This window comes from Lithobates pipiens, unplaced genomic scaffold (genome assembly GCF_037356315.1).
Source record: "Lithobates pipiens isolate NorthernLeopardFrog02 unplaced genomic scaffold, aLitPip1_a1.2 Scaffold_19, whole genome shotgun sequence".
NCBI classification, from domain to species: Eukaryota; Metazoa; Chordata; class Amphibia; order Anura; family Ranidae; genus Lithobates; species Lithobates pipiens.
In genome coordinates this window covers 448,186,569-448,208,795 of record NW_027507764.1, presented here as the reverse complement: position 1 = coordinate 448,208,795, position 22,227 = coordinate 448,186,569, and positions in this window count along the sequence as shown.

Below are 22,227 nucleotides of genomic sequence, written 5' to 3'. Positions count from 1 at the left end.
GAATATACAAGCTGAATGCCTGGGCAGACAGAGGACTTGGATAATCAGAATACAACCAAGAGGTCAGGACAGGCAGCTGACATGAATAAACAGAATGCAAACCAGGATATAAATATGTGTGCAAGTCTATTAGATGTTCCCTACCACTTGAAGCAAGGTGGCAATCTTTAATTGCATGTAAGCCAAAGGTATTATCTGAGTAGTTGATTAGTGATTGAATTGAATTGAACTGATTAGTGTTGAAGTGAGCCATACGTGGCCTTGTTGGCACCACTCAACTGGACACATTTTGAATGAAAAATTGAAGAAGTCAAGTGAAAAATTGTTGTCCAAACAGTAACTGCATCCAATAAGATGCAGTCACTGTCCAAATTTCTGACAGCCACCAACAACAACTGGCTGGGGATATTCCTACCCTCTATAGTGTGGATGGAGGAATCTATTGACCAAATCCTGTCAAGTCTGGTCTAAACCTGGGTAGACAATTTGTATCAAAATTCTCAGTACATTTCACGTGAAAAAAGTTCAAGGTTTTTGGTTGGTTTTAACATTTGATTTTTGGAATGAATGTACTGTACTGGATGAAAACCATACACACTGTTAGAAATTTGTACGTTCAAGAAACATTTACCATCCTGCTCCTTTGAATTCTCTCATCACTGTGGTCAAAAACACACATCAATTTGACCCCACTAAAGATAAGAAAAACGAGCAAATGTTCTTACAACTTTCTTACAATGAAAAATGTCAAACTAAGTCTACTACTAGTGTATACTCAGCTTAAGACATATGACCTTTATAGTTTTATTCAGTAGTTAAAAAAAATGGCTGTTTGGAATGGTATCATGCCAAACAAAATATACTATATTGATCATTTTATGTCAATTATCTTTTTAATGGCAATTCATTTAAACTCATCTTGTAGTACTTTCTAGCAGTTGATACAAATTTTTATCTGTTTCCTCTTCCTGTATTTCCCATCTGTTGTCAAGCAAGCACTTAACAATTGACTGAGAAAAAACATTTTTGATGCAGATGACTAACATTTTCGAGAAACATAGATAGAAATGGTAAATGGAGAGGTCAGTTAAAGTCTGTTTTTGGCAATTTTTGAATAATGGACACGTAAATATTAAACTAGATCAACCCTTCCGTTTTTTTCAGACGGAGACAGAAATATTTAAATCATGAGGAATGGTCTATGCTGACTTTTCACATGACCCAGACAAGTGCTGACTTAGTTGTAAATTCACATTGACAAAGCTACAAAAGATTGCATGTAACATCTTAAAAATTGTATTTAATAAATAGAAAAAAAAAAAAAAAAAAAAAAAAAAAATATATATATATATATATATATATATGTATGTATGTATATATATATATATATATATATATATATATATATATATACATACATATACATGTGTGTGTGTATAAATATATATATAAAATAAGTATTGAACATGTCAACATTTTTCTCTGTAAATATATTTCTATAGGTGCTATTGGCATGAAATTTTCACCACATGTCTGTAACAACCCATGCAATCCATAAATACAAATAAATAAAAACAAATGAGTTCAGAAATTAAGTTATGTGTAATAAAATGGAATGACACAGGGAAAAAGTATTGAACACGCTAACTGAAATTTATTTAATATTTCGTAAAAAATCCTTTATTGGTAAATGTTAGGACCACCTGTAACTCTAACCACTAGTCCTGACTATAATATAATTATCTAATTATAACTACCTCATTGTCGGCCGATTCTGTTGCTCTCACTTAAAATCTTCTATGCATAGGAAACAGCCTATATAAATAATTGACACAACACAAGTTGTACTTCATACACTGTTCAGATTTTTATGGTTCAGACAGGGTGTTAAGTATGAATGAAAGATGAGCGTTCCTACCAATAAGGGGTACATGTTCAAATTACATATTTCTTATAACATGCATTCATGGGCCTCTTCTATGAACTCTGATCTTTAGTTCTTTCCACAGATTTTCTATTGGATTCAAGTCAGGTGATTGGCTTCCATTCTAGCAGCTTTATTTTCTTTCTTTGAAACTAATTGAGAGTTTCCGTGTCTTGGTGAAATGTCCACCCTCATTTCATCTTCATCATCCTGGTAGATGGCAGCAGATTTTTATAAAGAATGTCTTGGCACATTTTTACATTCATCCTTCCTTCAATGATATGAAGTTTGCTAGTGCTGTATGCTGAAAAACAGCCCCACACCATGATGTTCTCCCTTCACGGTTGGGATGGTATTTTTGGGATGACGTTCCGCGCCATTTGACCCCCAAACATGGCGTGTATTATGGCATCCAAAAAGTTCCATTGGGGCGGTGCGGGAGCAGTGTATACACCGTTCCCGAAACGCCCTGTCCATTGAAATGAATGGGCAGTGCTACCGAAGTACCTGCAAAGCGATTCAGCAGCGCCCCAACATTAACCTTTTCTTTGGCCACAGCAGGGGTTAAAAGTGCCACGCTGGGGGGCGAAAAGTGCGCCTTCAACTGTGGTAAAGCACTGCTAAAACTAGCAGCACTTAATTTCTAATGCACTCCTGCCCTAGTGTGAAAGGGGTCTAACTCACTTGGTGCCCAGAGGAAGAGCTTTCCCAGGCAGTTTAATTAAAATCTCCCTACTCCTCCTACTGAACAGTGCCTATGGGATTTGTATTGTAAGGCATTAATTCGCCCCATTATATGGCTCCTGTTTTAACCACTTCAGCTCTGGAAGATTTAGCTGCTCAATGACCAGGCCATTTTTTTTCCCACAAACAGAGCTTTCTTTTGGTTGTATTTGATCACCTCTGCGATTTTTATTTTTTGTGCTATAAACAAAAGAAGAGCAATAATTTTGAAAAAATACAAAAAACACAATATCTTTTACTTTTTACTATAATAAATATCCCACATTTTTTTTTCAAAAAAACTAATTTTTTCCTCAGTGTAGCCTTATATGTATTCTTCTACATATGTTTGGTAAAAAAAAATCGCAATAAGCGTATATTGATTGGTTTGCGCAAAAGTTATAGCGTCTACACAATAGGAGATAAATTTATGGCATTTTTATTATTATTTTTTTTTTTTACTAGTAATGGCGGCGATCTGCGATTTGTATCAGGACTGCGATATTGCAGCGGACAAATTGGACACTTTTGACACATTTTTGGGACCAGTGCCAATTATACAGCAATCAATTAAAAAAAATGCACTGATTATTGTATAAATGTCATTGGCAGGGAAGGGGTTAACACTAGGGGGCGATCAAGGGGTTATCTATGTTCCCTAGTGTGTGTTCTAACTGTGGGGGAGGTGGGACTGTCCAGGAGGAGAGAGAAATCGGTGTTCATATTTAGTATGAACACAAAATCTGACTCTTCTCCCCTGAAAGAACCAGGATTTGTGTATTTGCACACACAGATCCCGGTTCTTGCTCTGTCATGAGTGATCGCAGGTTCCGGGCACACGCTGCAGGTGAGCGCCTGCCCCTAGTGGCCAAAAGGCGAATCGACGTAAGGTAACGTCGATTTGCCCAGTCGAGCCAACCTGCCACAGTAAAACAGCGGCGGCTGGTCCGGAAGTGGTTAAACTACTCTATGGGCTTGCTTAGCTTTAGCTCTCCCCCTGCTGGCTGCTGTGGAGGATGTTGCAGCATAACAATAGTATCTCAGTAGAGGCAGAGAAGAATATAGGGCAATGTCTCCACCTCCATATTACTGTAGCCCTGCACCTGGCTACATTTTATTCATAAACATTTATTACAGGCTGCACTCATGACACTGATTTGGTTTCATAAAAGGGAAAGCTCAGGAGTACCTTCTTCCTTGTACAATTTTTTCTAAATGAAACTTTGTACAGGGCCATATATGTTAGAAAAAGTAGGGTAATGTTTACTTTGACTGAGCTTCAGCACAAACCTTTAGTCTGATCTTCAGCTCCTTGAGTAACAGAGTTTTGAAAAAAAAATTGTTACAACTAGCCAAACCATATGATAAAAGACCATAAAACTCCAACGTGATTGTGTCAAATGTCAACAAGATGGGAAACAGAATTAGTTTGCTCTCACTGCAATTCTCACTTTCACTCTGATATTGTTTATGATACTGCTCTTTCCATTTCAGTTGTCCAATACCAATCTTCTTCCGAGTTGAAAAACGGCCAGTGACCTGTAAGTTCAGGCTGTCATTGATGCCCCTTGGAGGTAGGGTGAAAGCTGGGGATAGGTTTTAAAAAACTTTAAAAAGTAGGCAGTTTTTATTAAAGTACCCAGGGAGCCCTCAAAGTCAAGATTCTCTATAATGCCTTAAGTTAATCTAGAACAATGTTTCTCAACTCCAGTACCCCCAACAGGTCATATTTTCAGGATTTCTCTCAACTGGCCATAGATGGGTCAATTTTTATTTTTGTTCAACCAGCGGGCTGAGACATGGTGTTCTGACAGCCGGACTTTACGCAGTCGGAATACACTTATTAACATCTGCAGCCAACTGGCTGTAGTTGCTGATTGACAACAGTTTTCCGACATTCCCATTTTGACAGTATTTAATCTAACGATTGATTTCTGTCAAACAGAAATGGCCACACATAGATTGAAATTCGTCTGGTTTCTGCTGAACCAGTGCACCGCTAATCTTTTGAAATACAGGGTCACGGGCACCAGATGATATCTATTATAAGCTTGATTCTCTGAGATTCTTTGGGCTCCTGTCGTTCCATGACATGACCCACCTATGGGAGAAAGACACTTCATATCATGTGGATTCTAGCTGAATATGTTTTTCTAGAATTTGTGAATCAAGATACTGTAATCTGGTGCAGCTCTGCATAGAAACCAATCAGCTTCAAGTTTTTTTTAGTCAAAGCTTAACTGCACACGCTAAAGTTAGAAGCTGATTGGCTAAAATGTACAGTAAACCCAATTTTGCACTCTCCAGTTTTAGTAAATCAACCCCTGTGTGCTATATGCCCTAGTCCCTGTAGTTCATTGTATATGCAATGCACATTTAGTAGCCGTGGACTTTTTTTAGAGGGACATATAGAAAGAAACACTGCATATATAAAACTGTAAAGTTTATTTATATATCCAATAAAAAAGAGAAGAAAACAAACACATTAAAGTATTTCTGTTTAGGGGTTCACAAGTGTTTAGATCCAGTATAATCCACATTTAGACACAACGCATTTCGAATGATCTTCCTCAGGAGTATACATGGATAATATCAGTATGATGGAACCCATAAATTTCAGAAAAACAAAATCAGCTGGAATTCACATGATGACGTGAATTGTCTTTCTCCCATGGGGGGGTCATTGCATGGAATGACAAGAGCCAATAGAATCTCAGAGACTCAAAATATCAGGTGCCCGTGACCTTGTATTTCAAATAAGGAGATGTCCCCACAACACACCTCCTTAATGAATAGAACAAAAGATCCCAAGTATTCCAATAGATAGGGGGAGGCACCAGGCTTCTCCGCACTACTTTGGTCAAAAGAGTAAGCAAATCATAGTGTCTCATAGATGTCTTGTAGAGTCCAGAATTTGAATCCATCTATGCTTAGCTTTAATGCTGTAGTTACATATAATCAGTGAAATACAGTGGGGGTGATTACATAATCTGGTGCAGCCGCACATAATAAGTAATCATCTTCCAGTATGTTTGGCAAAGTTTAATTGAATAATCTTAAAATATAAGCTGATTGGTTACCATGCACCACTGCACCAGATTTTGAGTGCACCAGTTTTAGTAAATCACCCCCACTGGATTTCAGTGATTAAAAGTAACTACAGCATTAAAGCTGACCATAGATGGATAGAAATTCTGGACACTTTTGACCAAAGTAGCGTGGAGAAGCCTACTAGTTTTAAATCCCCCTCCCAGTGTGTTTTCCTGTACTCTGGGAGTCACAAGTGCTGTTTATAGCCTGCCATACAGCTAATTGGCTGTGCTATAAGCTATGTAGTCATACTATTGTAAATGCAGGTTTTTCTCTGCATTGGTATTACCCAAGCACATACGATGCAAACATAAATGAAATATGTGATACAAGCATGCACAGGAAAACGCTGATGCAGAGAAGAACAAGTGTTTATAAGAGTATGGCCGTGTACAGCAGTTCACTGGTATGGCAGTCTGTATACGGCACCTGTGGCAGGAAAACACCTGGAATTTTATGCCAAGTATATATTATATTTTATTATGTTTTAAAATATTTTATATTTCATATTTTATGCATGAGGCCTAATACTAAATGTATTTTCATGTTATTTTATAACATTTGTGCTTTAACCAACAGAAGAAAATATGTGAAACTTTAGTTAATTGATTTTACTACAACTCTATTTCTCAGATGTGTTGAAAACAATTATAGGAAGATCAGTTGCTGCATTAAATGTAATAACTGCTTTATTTTATTCTTCCCCGGCCTTGTTCAGCCTTTTTTTAGGTCAAGCTAATTCTTTGTAAAGGAAAGTGTATCATTTTTTTTTCTCCTGAGACTTTTTTCTGCTTTTGACCTTGGGGATAAAGTACAATGGCCTATTACATATGATGTCTCTGACTCCCAAGAGGGAGCTTAGACATTTATACAGGGAGTCTGGCGACCAAGTGCTGGTGAGTGTCTCAGCTGCTGACTGCATATTGGACAGTTTGTTCAGCTACCATGAGGACAGGAAGCACTGAGAGTTTCTGCAGCGGTGGATGGCCTGAGATAATACCATTGTATAACCAAGCGGAGCAGCCTCTCCCTGTGCTGAGAGCCCAGAGCCTGGCGTCTGGCTTCTTGGACCATTGCCAGTCTTAGGTTCTCCAGTCCAGGGGGAGGGTGTGTGTCCCCTCTTTAGCAGTTCCATGCACAGCACAGCCACACCTCACCTTGCAGAGGAAATTTGGCTACGGCTCCAGACTTTATGACTTTTTCTTTACAAGTCCCGTTTATTTTCCCCCTACTTTCATCTGATGACATTCTCACAGGTCTCCTTGGGACCTGCTCATAATGACATATAATATAATAAGTGATGGGAGATCCTGATGCACTGCCCTGTGCTAGAAGCTGGAGCCCCATTCACTTTCAAACAATGACAAAATGCTATTAAATAATCAGGGATCTGTCAGCAGGCATTTAACCCAGTCTTGGCTGTAATGACATCCGAGAACTGCTGGTCACTCCAACAGGGAGCATGTTTGCTGAATCAGCACACAATGCAGGCTTATTGGCAATGGATGAGCAGACCTCACAGGTGACTATACCTATCTGTGTTAAATGGGACTACTGTGATGATTATAATGAAATGTTTATGTATAAGCACTGAAAATATCAAGGGGCAGTAGAATGTCAGATCAGTTTCCATCATATTACTTAAAAGAACTGCACATCTAAAGCCAAAACTTGTTTTTGTTTGGATGGAGTTTGGAAGTGGTAAAATCCAATGTTTGATTTTTAATATTGTCCCCTCTCAGGAGATAAGAAAAATTTGTTGGCAGCACACATCAATCTTTTGCAATTAACATCAACTCTATTACCATTTTTTCAATGTCTTATACAGGAAAGTACAACATTTCAGTACCGCCTGGGGTTCCTGCATCAGGCAAAGTGTCATGTTACTTAAAGAAGCCCTGGTGGTTCCAAAGCATTTGGGGTTGCTAATGACCAGCTAATATTTTTAAACTTTGGATAGAGTAGAGAATTGACTATTTTTTGGGGTGTTTTTGTGCCTTTGGGGAGATATTGATTCACTTCCTGGCTGGACACAACAAGAAGTGAGAGTAAATCTCTCTGAAGTGAGAGGAAATGTCACCTATAAAAATTTGTGTTTTTCCTGTTTTGGTTTGGTGAGAATTGAAAATTGTGGATTTCCCATCACTTTCCATCCTGGTGAAAATGGTCAACAGAATAAATAGAAAAAGTGACTCTCCCCAGTTTGGCTAATATCAAACTGGCATACACCTAATGCTGCGTACACACGAGCGGAATGTCCGACAGAAAAAGTCAGACGGCAGCTTTTCATCGTATATTCCGATCGTGTGTATGCCTCATCGGACTTTTTTTTTTCGAAAATTCTGATGGATCTAGAAATAGAACATGTTTTAAATATTTCCGACAGAACCAATTCCTATCGTCTGTATGCTGTGCCAACGGACTAAAAAAAAAACGCGTGCTCTGAAGCAAGTACGAGACGGAGGCTATTGTCTACTGGCTATTGAACTTCCTTTTTCTAGTCCCGTGGTACGTGTTTTACGTCACCACGTTCTTGACGATCGGTCTTTAGTGTGATTGTGTGTACGCAAGACAGTTTCAGCGGAACTCCGTCGGAACTCCATCAGAAAAACTTTCATTTTTCATTTGTCATGTGTACGCAGCGTAAGAGTAGGGTTCTGAAGCAACTAATGGATTGTGCCACAACGGTCAGAATATTCTGCAATCAAAACCAGCTGTATTGAAGTTCATTCAGTATGTATTACAGGAAAATGCAATGGGGTTGATTTACTAAAACCGGAGAGTGCAAAATCTGGTGCAGCTGTGCGTGGCAGCCAATCAGCTTCTAACTTCAGCTTGTTCCATTAAGCATTGACAAAAAAAAAATAGAAGCTGATTGGTTTCTATGCAGCTGTACCAGATTTTGCACTTTTCAGTTTTAGTAAATCAATCCCATTGCATTTTCCTGTAACACATACTGAATGAACATCAATACAGTTGGTTTTGATTGCAGAAGATTGAGGTGTGGCAACATTTTTTCTTCATCTGACTGTTGTGGCACAATCCATTAGTTGCTTCAGCACCCTACACTTAGGTGTATGCCAGTTTGATATTAGCCAGACTGGGGAGAGTCACTTTTCTATGTATTCTGTTGATCATTTTCACCAGGATGGAAAGTGGTGGGAAATCCACAATTTTCAATTCTCACCAAAACAGGAAAAACATTTTTTGTTTTTGGTGACACCTGTTCTGGAGACAACTTTCTAAGAGAGGATTTCCTTTCACTTCAGAGAGATTTACTCTCACTCCTTGTTGTGTCCAGCCAGGAAGTGAACCAATATCCCCCCAAAGACACACAAAAAAAAACATACAAATCCATACAAATCCATACTCTATCCAAAGCGAAAAAATATTAGCTGGTCATGGATGACCCAATGTAGCTGTACCCCTAGGAGGCAGTAATTGGCACTTTTAGCATAGGGTATTGCATGCAGAGGTGTTCCAAGTAGTTAAAAAAAAATCTCTATATGACTAGATGAAGCTTCAGTCTTTTTAATGAGAAGAGGGAAGGAAGGTGGTAACTGGATGAACATTACCTCAGTGATCTGCACACATTTCTGGGAGGATATCTGCCTGCCTATAGCAAACTTAATCACTCTACCATCCTTACACTGTGAGATTATTGCTATCAATATTGAAACTTTATATATCATAAGCATAATTATGTCATGTTTGTAAAATGTCATGGCTGATGCCAAAAGCAATGATGATGTTCACATGTTATAAGTCAAGGCCGTTGTTATTTATACTTTGCACATTGCTCTCTGCATTGGTAATTAGGCCAACACTGATCCACAGAATTTGTGTGGATCATTGTTGGGACTGATATGGACAGTTTGGTGTTGCCTGCGACACACAAAGAATAATAAACTACTACTCCTACAACAATTATATAGTAAAAGGTCATTTATTTTCTAAAAAATACCTTGTTTAATTGATGGGGAAATGTTAGATAATATAAGATTATACTGTATACTTTACCAAACAACCAAAAAAAAATGTCTCTATCCCCTGAAGATGCTGTTTGCAGGGAAAAGTGTTGGGTAGGGTGGAACACGTGCCGTCTTTGCGTGTACTGGCAGGAATACAGCGGTGCTTATTGTTTGTTACATGCCTGTAATTGTCTTCTTATTGGAAGTACATTACCTAATAAAAATATGATTTAAAAAATACTGCACTATAGTGCTCTCTTCTTGCTTTTAATCCCTTTATGCTGACCATATTTACATAGGATCATACCTAGATGGAGTGGTGTGTATGAACATTTGGTGCTGTGGGACAACAAGGCCCCTCATGATCTGTGGGATCAGTGTCCATGATAAGAAGTTTACCTTACATGTGGGTGATGTGATTCATTGGCACCCTTTATTCCTGCAGTACTGAATGCTCTTCTTATACTTTAGGATTTTCCATCTTGATTTTGGATTGTTCGCCAGGACATTTATCCATCTGTATGGACATTATATACACATTTGCCTTTTTGTTTTGCGTTATTCACTTTTATAATGTTTGTCTTGGTCGCTAAATAATACGCATTCGTATATGCTTGTTTATTCATATTTTAATTATATTTATTTATTCATATTTTAATTATTCATATTTACATTTGTTCATCTGGACGGGTATATATATTTTATATGCTTATTTTTATTTTAGGTTGAGGGTGAATAATCATATTATAATACATAATTATAATACAATATAATACATATGGTTTAGGGCTTGAGTGTCTTTTGGCACTTCTAAAAAAAAAAAATAAATATATATATATATATATATATATATATATATATATATATATATATATATATATCTATATATATATATATATATCTATATATATATATAGATATATATATAAAAGGGTAACTCCACTTTCGTGGGGAAAGAAAATAGCAAAGGAAGAAAAAATAATATAGCGCATATAATGCATCACTAATCATATTGTAATAGAATGTTATTAAAAATGACCTTTCCTTTTCAATCTGCAGCTCTGTAATTTTCTCAGAATGCATTGCAATACGCCTACCTGGGTTTGTTCTGTACACAGGGTGTGTACTGACCACTCCCCAGAAACATAATTTCCTGCTTGTATGATTGGCCAATTTTACCAGAAATCTGCACTAAGATTCAAGTCATATTTCAGGCATCCCCTGCAACAAAAAATTCATTTTTGGAGAGATACTCTCAATAGGAACCAGTCTAAAGGGATGCAGGCCCAGCAGATTTCCTCATTAGTGCCCTGCTGCTGCCACACCTGACAGTTAATTATGAAACCCATCCCATTAGACCCACTCAGAATAGAGGCACAGACAAGCACACATGGATTTCTTCAGAATAACAAAAGGTAGGAATCTGCAACAGAGTTTTTTTATACTCCTTGCAATGGACATAGATCACCCAGAGGGGAGTGGGAGTACACTTTAAGGGCACTATTGCATCTTTATTGAATATTTTTTTATTCTTAATGTTTTAATTATTTATTTTTCATGTAGATTGTATGCACTAAGCTTACACTATTGGTATTGTATAGTAATAGTATATGATATAACGTTATTGTATGCACAGTAGCACTTTCGAATTTTTAAGGGACAGCACACCCACTTTTGTTAAAATAGCTTAATTAGATCTAGTCTCTAGAATGTGTAATGGATGCAGCAGTCCTTATTTATATTTTATGTGCAAGAGCAAGGAATTGATTTATTTATTAAATAAAAAAGGTGGACTATACTAATATTCAAGATAAACTCAAAAGCTTGATTGTACCATTTTATTGAATTTGGGGGTTAGCAGACAAAGAACATTTTATGTTGTACTGCAGCACTACACTACATATGCCTGTTTTTTGGGAAATAAATTTTTTTAGACTACTTCCCTGTATTGGAATGATGGGAGATGGAAGTGATCTGACCACCTACTTTGTCAGCAATGGTGTTCAATTTCCCTGCTCCCCTTTTTGTAATGCCGCGTACACACGGCTGGACTTTTTGACTGACTAGGTCCGACGGTCTTCCAGACGGACTTTCAGCGGAGGTCCGATAGACTTTTGTGAAGGAAACGGACTTGGCCACACACGACCGGACTAAGGCTCGGTTCACACAGGGGCGACTTGTCCAGGCGACTTCGCCGCCTGACAAGTCGCCCCCGTTCTGTACTACGGAACCGTTCTAATAGGAGCGACTCGAGTCGCTCCGACTTAGAAAAAAGGTTCCTGTACTACTTTTGCGGCGACTTCGGGCGACTTGCATTGACTTCTATACAGAAGTCATTTTGCAAGTCGCCGCTGAGGTCGCGGCAGGTCGCGGCGCTGCAAGTCGTGCCGCGTGCTGTGTGAACCGAGCCTAAGTCCGTTCGAAAGTCCATTTGTTTTGAACGTGATGACGTAAACGGGACTAAACAAGGAAGTTCAGTAGCTAGTAGCAAAATATCTGCCCTTGCGTCGTATTTGGTCTGTCGGACTAGCACACAGACGAACAGTTTTCCCGATTTTTAGTCCGTCGGATAGATTTGAAACATGTTATATTTCTAGGTCCGTCTGACTTTTGGGAAAAAAAAGTCCGCTGGAGCCCACACACGATCGAATTGTCCGACGGATTCCGGTCCGTTGGACCAAGTCTGCCGGAAAGTCCGATTGTGTGTACGCGGCATAAAGTTACAGCTTTTCCTTGTTTAGCACATGTCCTTTGTTCAACATGCAGTAATTTTAATCAGTTGCTACCACCTTAAATTTTCTGCAAACTTCATAGAAAAATACTGAATTAAAAACATTTTTAGTTCCAAGTTCCAAGCTATTTTTATGTTGTCATAAAATTCACAGAATATTTGAGGAGCAAGCTAAAATGACATATGATCAAGGGCAAAGATTGCCAGGACAGAGTAGTGTTTGGAAAAAAACAGGGCCTAAAATTGCTACCTATTTATACCTAAATAGTCCTAAGTCAGGAAATGTAGAGAGTACTGAAAAATGTATGTGTAGTATGTACAACTTGCCGAATAATAAAAAAAAAAAAGCATAACATGGAATCTATTTTATAAAGAAAACTAATGCCATCATGTGGTCATCTCTGAAAACCCTTGTGTAAAACCAAAGCATTTCGATAAATATGCACAGTAGCTTTTTTGAATTTTAAAGGGACAGCACACCCACTTTCGTTGAAATAGCTTCCTTACATCTAGTATCTAGATTGTGTAGTGGATGCAGCAGTCCTTATTTATATTTTATGTGCAAGGACAAGGAATTGATTTATTTATTAAATAATAAAGGTGGACTATAATAATATTCAAGATAAACTCAAAAGCTTGATTGTACCATTTAATTGAATTTATCATTTGGGGGTTAGCAGACAAAGAACATTTTATGTTGTACTGCAACTGTAATGCCTCATACACACGGTCGAAAATTCTGACGAAAAAAGTCAGATCAGATTATGTTGTCGAAAAATCTGATCGTGTGTGGGCTTTATCTGACTTTTTCCGTCGGAATTTCTGACGGAAAAAGTTTGAGAGCTGGATTTAAAATTTTCCAACAACAAAATCCGATCAGATTTTTTCCGATCGTGTGTAGAGAATTCCAACGCACAGTGTCACGCATGCTCAGAAAAAATTTGGAGATGAAAGCTATTGGCTACTGGCTTCTACGTAGTCCCGTCGTACATTTTGTATGTCACCTCCTTCCGAACAATCACATTTTCCGACAACTTTGTGTGACGGTGTGTATGCAACACAAGTTTCGGCCAAAATCCGTCGGAAAAAATCCGATGGATTTTGTGGTCGGAATGTCCGACCGTGTGTATGGGGCATTAGGCCTCATGCACACTGGACGTTTTTTGATGTTTTTACAGCAGCTGTTTTTGGCTGTAGACATTTTTCTCTACAGTCATTAAACTCTCCATCGTGTTATCCTATGTGTCCACGCACACATAGGCTGTTATCAGCAGTTTTGGGCAGTGGCATTTTTGATCAGTAAAAAACAAACAAAAACTAGTGGGTTTTGAGAGACGTTTATCAGCTGTAAAAATGCTCTAACGCTGATAAACATTGATAAACACTCAAAAACTACGCTCACCAGCGTATTTTAATGTTTTTTGATCCATTGAAAATAAAATTATTTTTTTTTTCTTTAAAACAAAAAAAACGATAAAAAAACTCTAAAATGGAAAAACGCTAATAAACGTTAAAAACGCTATTGCAAAAATGTTTTAAAAAGTTGAAAAACTCACTGCAAATCTACTGGCATTTTTATAATGTTATTTTAACGTCCAGTGTGCATGAGGCCTTAAAATGACTGCCTGTTGAACAAAGGACACCCTCTAAACAAGGAAAAGCTGTCACTCTTGCAAGAAGGGGAGCAGGGAAATTGAACACCATTGCTGACAAAATAGGTGGTCAGATCACTTCCATCTCCCATCATTCCAATACAGGGATGTAGTCTAAAAAAAATGGATTTCCCAAAACAGGCATATGTAGAGTGCTGCAGTACAACATAAAATGTTCTTTGTCTGCTAACCCCCAAATGATCAATTCAATAAAATGGTACAATCAAGCTTTGGAGTTTATCTTGAATATTAGTATAGTCCACCTTTTTTATTTAATAAATAAATCAATTCCTTGCCCTTGCACATAAAATATAAATAAGGACTGCTGCATCCATTACACAATCTAGAGACTAGATGTAAAGAAGCTATTTCAATGAAAGTGGGTGTGCTGTCCCTTTAAAATTCAAAAGTGCTACTGTGCATATTTATATAATTGCTTAGATAAATAGATAAATATCACAGTATACATTTTATAAATGCTTAACAGGAGGAAATTCAGGTGTAGGTTATAAAGAATGAATCACATCCTATGTCTGTTTAAGACATGCATTTTTTTTGTTTAGTGCCAAACAATAAAAAAGAACTGATACTTTTTTAGTACTTCGAGATTAAGTGTTATATGTAGCACTGACCGTCGAAGGAGCGGCTGTTTTTTTCGGGCTTACCGTTCACCTTCTCCACCTCGTTATTCTTGTTTAGGGGTTCCCGAGGTTGATGGACCAATAACTGCAGAGACCGACACTTGACTCCCTTTTGAAGAATTTTTATTTGCATAAAACGTTGAACAAAACACAGTCTCTTCGTTGGTAATAGAGGGTATTGGTAGTGAAAGCTCAGGAACTTGTTGGGAAAACTGCTGACACTTTAAATGTCTCTCTCTATATGATCCAGGGAATAGCCACTTTCAACTGGATACTTCAACTGTCAGATAAATCCTGGTTCATGGATTTAGCAGCCTACAAGTGATTCAAACTTAGCAAAGTCTCTGCCACAGACTTGGTTGTAAAACTTTAGATGAACACAGAATGTTTCTCACAGGAATTTAGTTGTAACTGAAGGATGAAATTAGGAACTTTCTTAAAGTACCAGAATCTTGCAGCTGGTCCGGCGATACCATAAGAATGCGGATTTACTTGGTGTCCTTACAGCTCAGCTTCCAGGCTCTTACCGAGCAGTCAGCCTCGTGCATGGCCCTCTTCCGAAGAGTCCTCCCCTGGTTGCAGATTAAGTTACTGGGCCTCTCCAAACCCGAGATGGCACCGGACCACCTTGAAATCCTCATTCCAGTTACAATGCCTGTCAGAAATGGTACATGCACCTATGACCAGGCAGAACATAGTACAGTCCAGCCAAACTGATGCCAGAATCACAATTTAGAGAAATTAACCCCAAGACCAAACTATAGTCTTGGGAAAAAACTAAATTTACAAACATAGCGCATACTCTTCAGGAGTACCGGCGCTACATATACAACTGTGATGATGTATGGAATGATGATGAAGCAATGAATTAACGAAGTATAGTAGTTGGAATTTGATTAGCTGCTATGTTTATTCTGATATGGAAATGTGAACATATTGAAAATAAGGAAACATGGAAATGTGGAAATTTAGAAAATGTGATTGTTCAACATAGAGTGTGAATCTGCAAAGCTAGCTTGACATTGGAGAAATCTAAGCAAGGTAAAGACTAAATCAGGATGGCAATTTCAACAATATGTGTGCAAGGCTTCTGTCAAGGTCAGTGGTGGCTCGTGCATTGTGGGTGACATCTCCGCCGCCCTCCCTATTCATGTGCCCGACCTCTTTCAGGACGCCGGACACATGAAATACTATGGGGGAGATTGGCAGGGAGGAACGTTAGTGTGAAAATTGGGAAAATTAATTCGCTATGCCACACAACAAGGTGGGATCGGGACGCAGTGCTCTGTGCCTCGAGCCCACCCTATTTTGAAGACTATTAGAGCCTCTGGCTCTAATCACATGCTTCAAAATACACACCCCCCGCCTATCTCCGCCATAGTATTTCATGTGTCTGACGTCCTGAGAGAGGTCAGGCACATGAATAGGGAGGGTGGCAGAGATGTCGCGGGTGCCCGTGTGCCCACAATGCACAGGCCACTACTGATTAGGTGATCCTATTGGATGCCTAGCGTTTTCGGGGGAAGAGAGGAGACACATCGGAAGAAGACTGCCACCCCTTCCTGCCGAGGAGGAGAGCTCCATCACTCCAGGAGAGGAGCAGAGCCCCGCCACACTAGTGGTAAGTGGCTCTGGTGCGGCCGCGGGAGAGTTAGTGAAGTGACAGCCGAGCCTGGCTGCATTTGATGGGCACAAGTGGCTGCATATACTAGGCACAAGTGGCTGCATTTGATGGGCACAAGTGGCTCCATAAACTGGGCACATGTGGCTGTATATGATGGGCACAAGTGGCTGCATTTGACGGGCACAAGTGGCTACATTTGATGGGCACAAATGGCTGCATATGATGGGCACAAGTGGTTGCATCTGATTGGCAAAGTGGCTGCATTTGATTGGCTGAAGAGGCTGCATATACTGGGCACAAGTGGCTGCATATGATGGGCACAAGTGGCTGCATATACTGGGCACAGGTGGCTGTATATACTGGGCACAAGTGGCTGCATATGATGGGCACAAGTGGCTGCATTTGACGGGCACAAATGGCTGCATAGGATGGGCACAAGTGGCTGCATTTGATTGGCACAAGTGGCTGCATAGGATGGGCACAAATGGCTGCATATGATGGGCACAAGTAGCTGTATTTGATTGGCACAAGTGGCTGCATTTGATGGGCACAAGTGGCTGCATATGATGGGCACAGTGGCTGCATATGATGGGCACAAATGGCTGTATATGACGGGCACAAGTGGCTGCATATGACGGGCACTGTGGCTGCATATGATGGGCACAAGTGGCTGCATTTGATGGGCACAACTGGCTGCATTTGATGGCACAAATGGCTGCATTTTATGGGCACAAATGGTTGCATATGATGGGCACAAGTGGCTGCATTTCATTGGCACAAGTGGCTGCATTTGATTGGCTCAAGTGGCTGCATATAACAGGCACAAGTGGCTGCATTTGACGGGCACAAATGACTGCATATGACGGGCACAAGTGGCTTCATATGATAGGCACAAGTGGCTACATGTGATGGGCACAAGTGGCTGCATTTGATTGGCAGAATTGGCTGCATATGATGGGCACAATGGCTACATGTGGCGGGCACAATTGGCTGCGTTTGATGGGCACAATGGCTACAATTGATGGGCATAGTGGCTGCATTTGATGGGCACAATGGCTGCATTTTATGGGCACAGTGAGGCTGCAATTGATTGGGGGGTTCAGTATTTTTCAGTTTGTTTGCGCCCCCCCAAAATTTTGAGCACCAGCCACCACTGGTCAAGGTGAATGAAAGTATGATGTTCAATGGTATGGTTTAAAATATGAAATAGGATCCAGCAGCATCTCATATTTTTCAACAAATAAATCATTCTCTATACCTCAATTAGTTGGCATGAAAGCTACTAGCTAAAACTCACTTTATTTTTTAAATAACAATTTTTTATAATCTTTATTGCATTGTATGTGCAGTGACCAGGGCTGGACTTACCATTGGGCTTGACTGGGCTCAAGCCCATGGGCCCTGCCCAATAGGGGGCCCCGTGAGCCCTGCCGAGATACATAGCCAAGTGCACTCGGCCCGGCTCACAGTCACGCCCAGTCCCGCCCTATGATGGACACAACACAGGGACTGGGCATGACTGTGAGCCAAGCCGAGTACACTTGGCTACTCTTGGCTCCGCTCGGGACTGCGAGAGGACCCGAGAGGACCTGAGAGCTGCCAAGAGGACCCGAGAGCTGACGAGAGGACCCAATAGCCACTGAGAGGACCCGAGAGCCGCCGAGATACACAGGACTCTGTATCTTGGCCGCGCCATTTTGAACCTTCAAGACTACAATGGCAAGGCTGCAAATGACAAGGCTACACTGACAAGGCTGCAATGACACTGGACAAGGCTGCAGATGGACACTGATAAGGCTGCATTGATGGGTATTTAAATGTAATTTTTTGTTAAACTTCTCCAGCACCTGCTGATGTTTGGATCTTTTTCTGTATGGGGTGCACTGGATTACATGGATATAGACCATTTTTCCAGTCCAGCACCATTTTATGTTTCTATTCCTAGGGACAGAATGCTTGGAGTTTAAGTGACACCATTTACTGGCTAACTTAACCACTTCAATACCAGGCACTTATACACCTTCCTGCCCAAGCCAATTTTCAGCTTTCAGCGCTGTCGCAGATCGAATTACAATTGTGCGGTCATGCTACCCTGTACCCAAACAAATTTTTTATAATTTTGTTCCCACAAACAGAACTTTCTTTTGGTGGTATTTGATCACCTCTGCAATTTTTATTTTTTGTGCATCAAATTAAAAAATACAGAAAATTTAGAAAAAAAATAAGTTTTTTCTTTATTTCTATCATTTTTTTTTGTAAATTAGTATGTTTTCTTCTTCAATGATGGACACTGATATGGTTGCACTGATGGGCACTGATAAGGCAGCACTGATGGGCACTGATGAGGTGGCACCAATGAGGCGGCACTGATGGGCACTGATAGGTGGCACTGATGGACACTCGTAGGCAGCACTGATGGGTATGTATGGGTGGCACTGATGGGTACTTATGGGTGGCACTGATGGGCACGGATGGGCACTGATAGGTGACACTGATGGACACTGATGGGTGGCACTGATGGGTGGCATTGCTGGACATCACTAATTTTTATTATGTCATAGAGGTGCCAGTCAGTGCCCATTTGTGGGCACTGATTGGCATATGTTGGGCATTGATTTTCACATGTGGATGGATATGGGGGATATAACTGGCCATCCACATGCTGGGGGCTTCTCTGGTGGTCCTAGCGGCTTCCCTTGTGGTCTAGTGTGGACATCCGAGGGGGGGCTGAGCTGATAAACAATCAGCGCAGACCCCTCCTGTCTGCAGATCGGCTCTCCTCTACTCACGTCTGTCAGACGCGAGTGAGGAAAAGCCGATCACTGGCTCTTCCTGTTTACATCGTGATCAGCCGTGATTGGACATGGCTGATCACATGGTAAAGAGCCTCCGCCGGATCAGTGTAGCGTTGTGTCAGACTGACACATCACACCGCCGATCGCCACGATGCGTACCCCCCCTGCGGCGAGTGGCAGCTGTTGTCCTGCAGAGAGTCATATGACGCCCAGTCAGGATAACTGAACCACCGCCCGGCTGTCATTCTGCAATAGGCTGGGCGGGAAGTGGTTAAAGTGGTTGTAAAGACATTTATTTTTATTTTACTAAAATAAAAAAAGTTATACTTACCTGCTCTTTGCAATGATATTGCATTATGTGGCCCCTTACCTTCTCTTCTGGGGTTCCCCCGCTGGTAGACATGTGTGGTTCGTTTGTTCTGAATTCATTTGGACACATTTTTTTTATTTGGAGATTCGTATATTTCCAAATATCCAAATTACAATATAAACAAATTTTGCTGAATGCTCTGAATAAACAAAAAAATCAAATTTTTGGAAATTAGGACTGAAATTCAAATCAAATTTTACATCAAACTCCAGTCGAATTCTAACTGTACACATATTGCTGAAATCAAAGACTGTGTGTGTTTTTAGAGTAACTCTTCGAAATAAGGCTATTTTAGTTAAAATGTTTATTTTGTTTGGTCACTTTGTCACATTCGAATTGAAAAATAAAATGAATTCAAAATGGATTGATTTGATTGTTTCGAAACGAAAAAAACTGTAATTTAGAAAAATTCCAAAAACGAATACGAATCCCAAATACGAATTGAATGAATCAGCCAAATTTAACGAAACAAAATAACTAGATAACTAGAAAAATGGTTGGGGCAAAATACCGTCAAATTCTTGAGTAAGATCTGCTGCCCTCTGCCAGAAAGTTGTCATTGGGAAGGTTTACGTTCCAACATGACAATGACCCAAAGCACACAGCAAAAATTACCACACAGTGGCTGAAGGAGAAAAAGGCAAATGCATGGCCTAGTCAGAGCCCAGACTTATTAGCCTAGACTCCATTGAAAATCTGTGGAATGAGTTGAAGACTGCAGTCCACGAACGGTCACCATCAAATTTAAGTATTGTAAAGTCTAGATGTGCACAGTTATTACAGACATATCCCAACAGTCTAAAGGCTGTAATTAAAGTGGCTGTAAACCCTTACAGACCACTTTGACCTAGAGGTAAGCCTAGATTAAGGCTTACCTGTAGGTGCAAGAAATATCTCCTAAACATACATGGTTTAGGAGATATTTGCAAAAGACAGGCACTGCTGTCTACGGCGCATGCGCCATAGACAGCAGCGTGCAGGCGCACTGAGCATGCCACTGCTAACAACGATCATGCCATTAGTGGCGGCTCCTGTGTGCACGCGCGGGAGTGACGTCATCGCGGCTCCGGCCAATCGCAGTGCCTGAGCCACGATACCCGAAAGGATAATGGACGCTTCGTGGAAGAGGGGACAGCAGTGACATCGCTGGCTCCTGTGTCAGGTAAGTGCCACATAATGGGCTACTATGCGATGCATAGTAGCCCATTATGCTTTACCCTTGCAGGGAAACAAAGAGGAAGTAAAACCCATCAGGGTTTACTTCCTCTTTAAAGCATAAGGTGGTTCAACAAAATACTGACATAAGGGGACAATGATCCCAAGTCAGTGATTCTGTTTTTAATTTTCTTTTTTATATCTTTCACTTGGATGTTATAATTTTCACTGAGTAAATGCAGCTGGATAAAACAAAAAATGTGCCTGTCTTTATTTCAGGCTGCAAAGCAACAAAATGTAATTATTTTAAAGGGGGGGGGGGGGGGGGGGGTGATTCCTTTCTATACTCACTGCAAATTTATGAAATTTCATATCTTTACACCAGTGTGCTGTCAATGGAAAAACGTCATCACATCAAATTAGCTAGGCACCTTAACCAATATGCAGACAGTGCATGGCAAATATCACAGACCCAATAATGAAGTCATTTCGTAAAATCTGGAAAACATTGTCAGTAACTCAGTTTGTTAGCTTTATTTCCGAAAAGTTAATTTTATGACAGTAAATTCACCTGCGTATCGACTAAGTAATATCTGCAGAAAGGTGACAGAGGGTAAGCAGCACTTGCTGACTTAAAAGAAGGGGCAGACGTCAATGAAAGGATTCTTTTGTTTGCAACTTCAAGGACAAGAGCAAACAGAAGCCTTTTGCCCTGTGCAGGTAAGATTACCAACGATCATTTTCTTTTTCCTTTCATGTATAACCTTTTGCATGCCCACTCTCTGATCATGTATGTGGGGATGCTGAAGTTTTGACATCATCAGTGAGTACCGATCAATGGAAAATTCTGTCCTGCAAATCAAAGGTAACTTGGGTTTACAGGTTTTTAGAACACTTATCCCACCCAGATGCTCTTATATATTAAGCTTTCTGATAATCCCTAAATAAGCAAATTTCTACCCAAAATTTACAAACAATGGGGTTGATTTGCTGAAACTGGAGAGTGCGAAATCTGGTGCATCTCCGTAAAGAAACCAATCAGCTTCCAGGTTTTATTGTCAAAGCTTAATTGAACAAGCTGAAGGATGATTGGCTGCTATGACCAACTGCACCAGATGTTGCACTCAGTTTTAGTAAATCTGCCCCACTGTTTAGTAAATATTTAAAAGCAGAACGTCCCTCTTGGAAACAACACTGACTATTCTTAATCCTTATGCTGCTAACATTAGTAAATAGATAGGAAATTATATCATATTTATTTGTTTGATACTTTTTATTTTTTTTACATTGATTCCTGGTTTTCAGGCCTAGGCAGATGTTGCACTCAGTTTTAGTAAATCTGCCCCACTGTTTAGTACATTTTTAAAAGTGGAACGTCCCTCTTGGAAACAACACTGATTATTCTTAATCCTTATGCTACTATGAAACTTTTTTTTACATTGATTCCTGGTTTTCAGGCCTAGGCATGTGATGTCATACATCCCAGGAGTCTTCAAGAGGGGAGGAGGGGTTTGCTAAGCTAAGCACACACATAAAAAAACACATAAACCC